This window comes from Orycteropus afer, unplaced genomic scaffold, assembly GCF_000298275.1.
Source record: "Orycteropus afer afer isolate SDZICR_OR568_19922 unplaced genomic scaffold, OryAfe1.0 scaffold01214, whole genome shotgun sequence".
NCBI lineage: Eukaryota > Metazoa > Chordata > Mammalia > Tubulidentata > Orycteropodidae > Orycteropus > Orycteropus afer.
In genome coordinates this window covers 190,128-196,793 of record NW_006922801.1, presented here as the reverse complement: position 1 = coordinate 196,793, position 6,666 = coordinate 190,128, and the positions used below count along the sequence as shown (strand labels likewise).

Sequence of the window (6,666 nt, the reverse complement as noted above, 5' to 3'; positions counted from 1 at the left end):
GGATGTTTAATTTTGTTGTTTTTTATGTCAATCCTGCCATTCTTTGTCTCTTGAATGGTACCTTTAAACTATTATCATTTATTGTCATTATTAGTAGGTATGAATTTGTTTCTACCTTCTTGTTATGCATTTTTTTTGTGGGTGGTGTTAAGAATTTCTTTGTTCTGCTTAATTTTGTTTAGTCCTTCTTTGTTTATACAATTTTTTGTATCCTTCATTGTTGTCAAATGTTCATTTACTGAGTTTTGTTGATTTTTTACTGTTTTCAGTTCTGAAGGATATTTTTCACTTTGAGTATTCTTTTTCTGAATTAGCATCTTGATGATACTGTTGTTTGCCTAGATCTCAGGTTGTTAACTTACATCATTTATTCTCTATCTGAAGAACTCCTTTTATCTTGTAAGATTGATCTGGTTTTTACACATTCCCTTAATTTCTGTTTATCTGAGAATGCCCTAGCTTCATCATTATACTTGAAGGACAATTTATATATATATATATATATATATATATATATTGTCTTTGGAAAATTTTATTATGTTATCTCTTGATGGCTTTCATTTGGAGTCTAACCTGTATTTGGTTAGCTAAGTTTTTCTGAATGGCACACTTCTCTTCTTTCGTGGTATTAGAGAAGTTTTCTGTCAATAAATCTTCAAAAATTCTCTCTGTGCTATTTTTCTGTCCTCCTCTTCCAGGAATCAAAGCTGTATAATTTCTTCCTCTTGAAAATACCCTGTATAACTCTTAGTTTTTCTTCATTATTATTATTTATTTTTTTTTTTAATCTGACTGTTCTCCAAACAGATTATTACCAAGGGATTTCTCCTCTATTTTATTAAGTCTTTCTTCCATACATTGGATTCTACTTCTATATCCCTCCCTTGAGGTATTTTTTTCTGTTCATATAAGTGGATATAAACATAGAAATAGAGATAGATATAGAGATAGAAATGATAGATAGATAGATAGATAGATAGATAGATAGATAGATAGATTCATGTAGGTTATATGTGCCTTGCTCAAGCAATGGTATTTTCAATAGCTTCATCTGCACATGAAAGCTGGCAATGAATAGGGAAGACTGCAAATGAATTGATACTTTTTTAGTGGTGGTGTTGGCCAAGAACACTGAAAGTACCGTGGACTGCAAGAACTAGCAAATCTGTCCTGGAGGAAGTGCAGCCAGAATGCTCCTTGAAATAGTGAATATCACCTACTTTGGTCATGTTGTCAGAAAGAACCATTCCCTGCAAAAGAATATCATGTTTGGTAAAGTGGAATATCAGCAAAATTGGGAAGGTCCTTAATGAGATCAGTCCATTGCGTTGGCCAGGAATCGAACCTGGGTCAACTGCTTGGAAGGCAGCTATGTTCACCACTATACCACCAATGCCACACAGTGCTGGCGTAGTGCCTAAGGCACTTCACTGCTAACCAGAAGGCTGGCGGTTCAAATCCACCAGCCACTCATCAGAAGGAAGATGGGGCAATCTACTTCTGTAGTGATACTGCCTCGGAAACCCAAGGAGGTGTCGCTATGAGTCGGTCCGACTCGACGGCTCGTAACAACAACAACTCAATGAGATAGATTGGCAGAAAGGCCACTTCAATAGGCTCAGATATAACAAGGATTGTGAGGCGGGTGCAGGACCTTGCAGTGTTTCATTCTGTTATATATGTTGTTGTTATTTGCCATCGAGTCGGCCCCGACTCATAGCGAACCCTCCTTGGGTTTCCGAGGCAGTATCACTACGGAAGTAGGATTGCCCAACCTTCCTTCCGAGGAGTGGCTGGTGGGTTTGAACTGCCAGCCTTCTGGTTAGCAGTCAAGTGCCTTAGGCACTATGCTACCACATATATATATATGTGGTATTTCAGTTTGTGTGTCAACTTGGCTGGGCCTGGTTGAATGGCTGGACAGCTGGATGTAGTATTCCCCATGATGAGACTACTAATCAACTCCGTGGTGGAATCTACTGTGAGGAGCTACATAGCTGCCTTGGGGAATGTGGGCTGCTACCTGTACTTAAGCAGAAGCCTTGGGGAATGGTCTCTAGCTTATGGCATGCTTGGACCCTGCATGTAGCTGTGTCATTGTTCAGCAGCCTGCCATGCTCTGCTGACCTTGGGACTTAAAGTGGACTTGAGTTAATGGCCTGCCATGTGGTTTGGTAACATTGGGACTGTGCCTTTTTACTTGTCAACCTTGGGCTTGGCAGCCTCAGCAGCCAGCAGCTGAGTGAAGAAAAGCCTCTAGCTTCAGTGGACCAAGGGCTGGAGACAGAGCTTAACCCCAAGGTTGAGGGGCTTTCACCCAGCCCTAGTGCCAAGACCTTTGAACTCGGACTTCCAGCCTCCTAAACTGTAAGAGAATAAATTCCTGTTTGTTAAGGCCATGCCATTTGTGGTATATTTCCTGTCATACAGTACTAGGTAACCAGAACTATATATATATATTCAGTAACCCAAGGAGGGGTTGCTATGAGTTGGTCCAACTCAACAGCACACAACAACAACAATATACACACACATACCAAAATAAATGTTTATCTTCTAGATTTCTTGTTGTTGTTTTTGTGTGGTTTGTAATTGGCTGTTTATTTTGCCATTTTTGTCCTTATAATTTTTTCCTGAATTCTTCTAGAGTTTTGTCTTTGTTGTCTGCATTTTCCTTGATCTCTTTCAGGACCCTATATATTAATCTTTTGAGTTCCTTATCAGTTAGTTCTATTACCATCTCTTGTCAGGTTTATTTTCTCCCCCTTTCTCTTCTCACTTGTTACAGTCATCTTATCCTGTGTCTTCATATGATTAAGTATTTCCTGTTGTCTCTGAAACATTAAGGTTGAGTGGGAGAGTAGGTTCATTCATTGATACTGAATGAAAATTATTGTTGTTCAGGGTCCATCCACAGATCTGTGAGAACATGGAGGTTCTTCTGTTGTTGGTACTGGCAGTATATCCTCCATAGGTCAGGGCAGCATGCCTCCATAGCTGCTATGAAAGAATGCTTCCAAAATGAATGGGATAGTACAATATGGATGGGATAGGCCCTTTACACATGCATTAATCAGCATCTAAGTAGATGGTGGGAGATCAAGGGATTTCAATTCATTTGAACATGAATTGTCAGAACTGTCTGGATATTATATGTGGAATGTTACAGCCAGGTAGATGTTGAATGAAAGCACTAGGAATTCTTGCTGGTTTTAGGCAGAGGTACAAATGGCAGATCTATTAGGATTTGATGGGTGTTGCTTGTGAGGTCATGTGCCTGGCAGGCTGTTTACTGAGCTTAAGTGCAAGGTGTATTCTTGTCAGTTGCTGGGTTATGGTGGTTGTAGATGTTTTTCACTGGTTTCAAGGTAGTTTGGATGAGAGTTTATGAGTCATTGGTCACTGGATTGACAGGATGAGAATTCACACCAGTGGTGGCTGGGACTGGAGGGATCGGGGAAATGGCTTGTTATACCAGTTGTTTGCTAAATGGGTGACACGAGAGTGTGCACCACCAGTTCCTGGGAGAGTAAGGCAGTGCAGAAGGGTGTGTGAGATGGAGGTAAACCTCCAGTCACTGGCTGGTGGTGTAGCAGCTTGTCACAGATTGCTGAGCAAATGGAAGTGCACTGCTTTACATCAGTCCAGCAGTGCAAAAGGTGTGCTCCTAGTTGTTAGAGCTGTAGGGAGGTATCTGGTGGGAACATGCACCACCAATCAGCAGCAGGAGTGATAACATATGTACCACATGATCCACGGGAGTGCATGTCTTTTGCTGCTGTGGGAGTGGATGGTGGCAAGTGAGAACACACAAGGCCAATCACAGGGACAGCAGGAGTGGGACATGCAATGTGCAAACCTCTATAGCATGTACACCTGGCCTTTATGGGAGCATGGTATGAGCAGAACAAAGGTGCATCTCCAATTGCAGGGACAGCAAGGGGGCATATGATGTATGATCCACTGCTGCTCATCACCATGGAAGAAAGTGGTGAAAGGCAGCAGAGGAACCACCATCTGTTGCTGAGTGAGTAAGGGTGGGTAAGGCCACACCTCTGGTCACCAGAAGTACAAGAGGGAGGGAGGAAGCACATTTCTGCATTTTCTGATCACTGGTGTGGTCACTAGGGCACTCCTTGTCAAATTTAGTTGGCAATCAGAGCCCTGTCCTGACTCAATGAAAGCAGGTATGGAGGCTATCTGGAGTCTAGTATTAGTATCTCCAACTGTCACTCCACAGATACTCCCCTCATTGATTATCTTCAACCCAAGTGACCAAGACCAATGCTGGTAAGTAGTCTATCCCTATTTTCTGACTGCCTTCCTGCTCTGTGTTTGCTTGAATTCTTGCATCTCTTTCATACCTTCCTGTTCTTTCTATCCTTAGATTTGCTTCATGTTCTGTTCACTTTGCTTCACTCTAGATTTGTCTACACTGTATCTCTGTCTCCTATTGGAGATTCTTTGAATTTGCCTTCCTATGCTCCTCACCTGGAAACACTGCTTGCTTTGTCTCAAGATGGCTATGCTATTCCAAGCTGGCACTAATAGTTTTATTTCAGCTTGGTCATTATTTTCATCTAGTTTTTCCTTCCATTCAGTGTTTGGTCAAAGTCTTCATCCTTTTGTTTGCAGTTTGGGATTACAAGACTGTCACCTGTACCTGTTTCATGTGGTTTCTCATGTCTTTGCTCTAAGTGAATGACATGGTATGTCTGACTAAGCTGCCATCTTGCTTTACAACCTCCATAAGATTTTCACGGCTGTGACCATTTGGAAGCAGATCTCCAGGTCTTTCTTGTGAGATGTTTCTAGGTGAGTTTGAACCAACAACCTTTCATTAAGTTGCTCAATACTTAATCTTTTGTTCTACCTAGTGACTTCAATTATATATGTACAATCTACCCTGCTTCTTCTTGTTTTTTAAAGGTACTTAGAAAGTCATTTCTGTATCTGTTCACTCTAAAACCTAGCTTCCAAACATATTGTCTTTCATCACACTCATATAGAATGTCAGAATATAAATATTATTTGAAATAATAATAATAATATACTTCTATAATGACAATAAGGAGATTGATTGGCACAGTAATTAAGTACTTGGTTGCTATACCAGAAGGTTGGCAATTAGAATCCACCAGCCTCTCTGAGGGAGAAAGATGTAGCAGTCTGCCTTGGTAAAGATTTACAGACTTGGAACCTCTAAGGGGTATTTCTACTCTGTCGTATAGGGTAACTATAAGTCAGAATCGACTCAGCAGCAATGGGCTTGTTGGGTTAGGGACAAAAAAAAATAATAATAATCACATTCAGGAAAGTTTAAATGAAAAAATATAATGTCAATGTATTTTCTAAAATGATTTATTTTCCAAAGAATTACTTGTTACATATTAGTTTTCTAAGTTTAAATTAAGGTCCACCATTTTTGGCCAACATTTCCACTACACACTGATTATATTCCCCTGCTTTGACAATATTTCTCTGTCCAAACTATTGCATTTCAGAAAATTCTCTTGTTCTCAGCACTAAGTGTGGTGCTATATGTGTTGATACCATTGTTTTGAGAGGAAAAAATGATGTGTCATTGGAAGTCTGCCAGAAAGACTACCTGTTTCAGTATGTTATGGTTGTCTTCTATGTCTTCTTCATTTTCCCTGCTTCTAGAGTCATGATAATTAAAAATAGCTATTAACTCTAAAAGTTACATCCTATATTTTAAGTGCTTCCACACATTTAAATCTCTTTAACTCTTTTGTTATGTATTGGTTACACCATGCCTTTTAATCGTTAACATGATATTTTTTAGTACTTGGGAGCTCTGGTGGGGTAGTGCCTAGGACATTTGACTACTAACCAGAAGGCTGGTAGTCAAAGCCACCAGCCACTCCTTGGAGGGAAGGTGAGGCAATCTACTTCCATAGTGATACTGCCTGGGAAACCCAAGGAGGGGTCACTATGAGTCAGATCCAAGCAGATCCATGGCAGTGAGTTTGTTTATGAAAATGTGTCAGATTTTCAATGAAGCACTGATTTATTGTCTGCTGTCTAACCTTTTTTATTATCTTCCCGGATGCTCATTTTTATATTCATTTTTATCTCCTGCATTTTTAATATAATGAATATGGACAATAATAATCTTAGCTGAGTAGTATCCCTTAGCAACTTCAAACAAAGAGCCCTCACTGACATTTAAGCATTATAGTGGATCTTTATTGTCAAATATTCAGAAGATATTCCTCTATATTCATATATATTTATTTTTAACTTTGGCAGAAACTTTAATACTTGGTAAAATATAGGCTTGAGCTCTCATCTAGGAATTAAGAACCTGTGATTTTCTTTTGGTTCTGACAATGAACCAAAATATGAAGACTTTGGAAAGAAACAAGTTATATGAAACTCTGTATTTTTATTCATAAAGTGAGGAAATTAACCATGATAGCATGATGCATAGGTTCTCAGTTTGGTTTAAACCCATGATCCACTCCATAGGATATATATGACAACCACCACTTTCTTAACCAACAACTGGCCAATGACTAATGACCACAGAGAAGAGCCCAATTCACCCTTACTGCTCTTCATGAACAGTTAACAGAGATTTAAACACAACAACATCACAATGCCTCAGGGGCCACACACCATCACAGCCCACACAAAGAAGCA

The 6,666-nt window shown here is 39.7% G+C and overlaps 1 non-coding gene across 1 annotated transcript; it reads right to left on the bottom strand.

The window, feature by feature from the left end:
* Positions 1–1,324: 1,324 nt before the first annotated feature.
* TRNAG-UCC lies at positions 1,325–1,396 on the bottom strand. Its single transcript has one exon. It is a non-coding gene; the product is annotated as a tRNA-Gly (tRNA).
* Between the last annotated feature and the right edge of the window lie 5,270 nt (positions 1,397–6,666).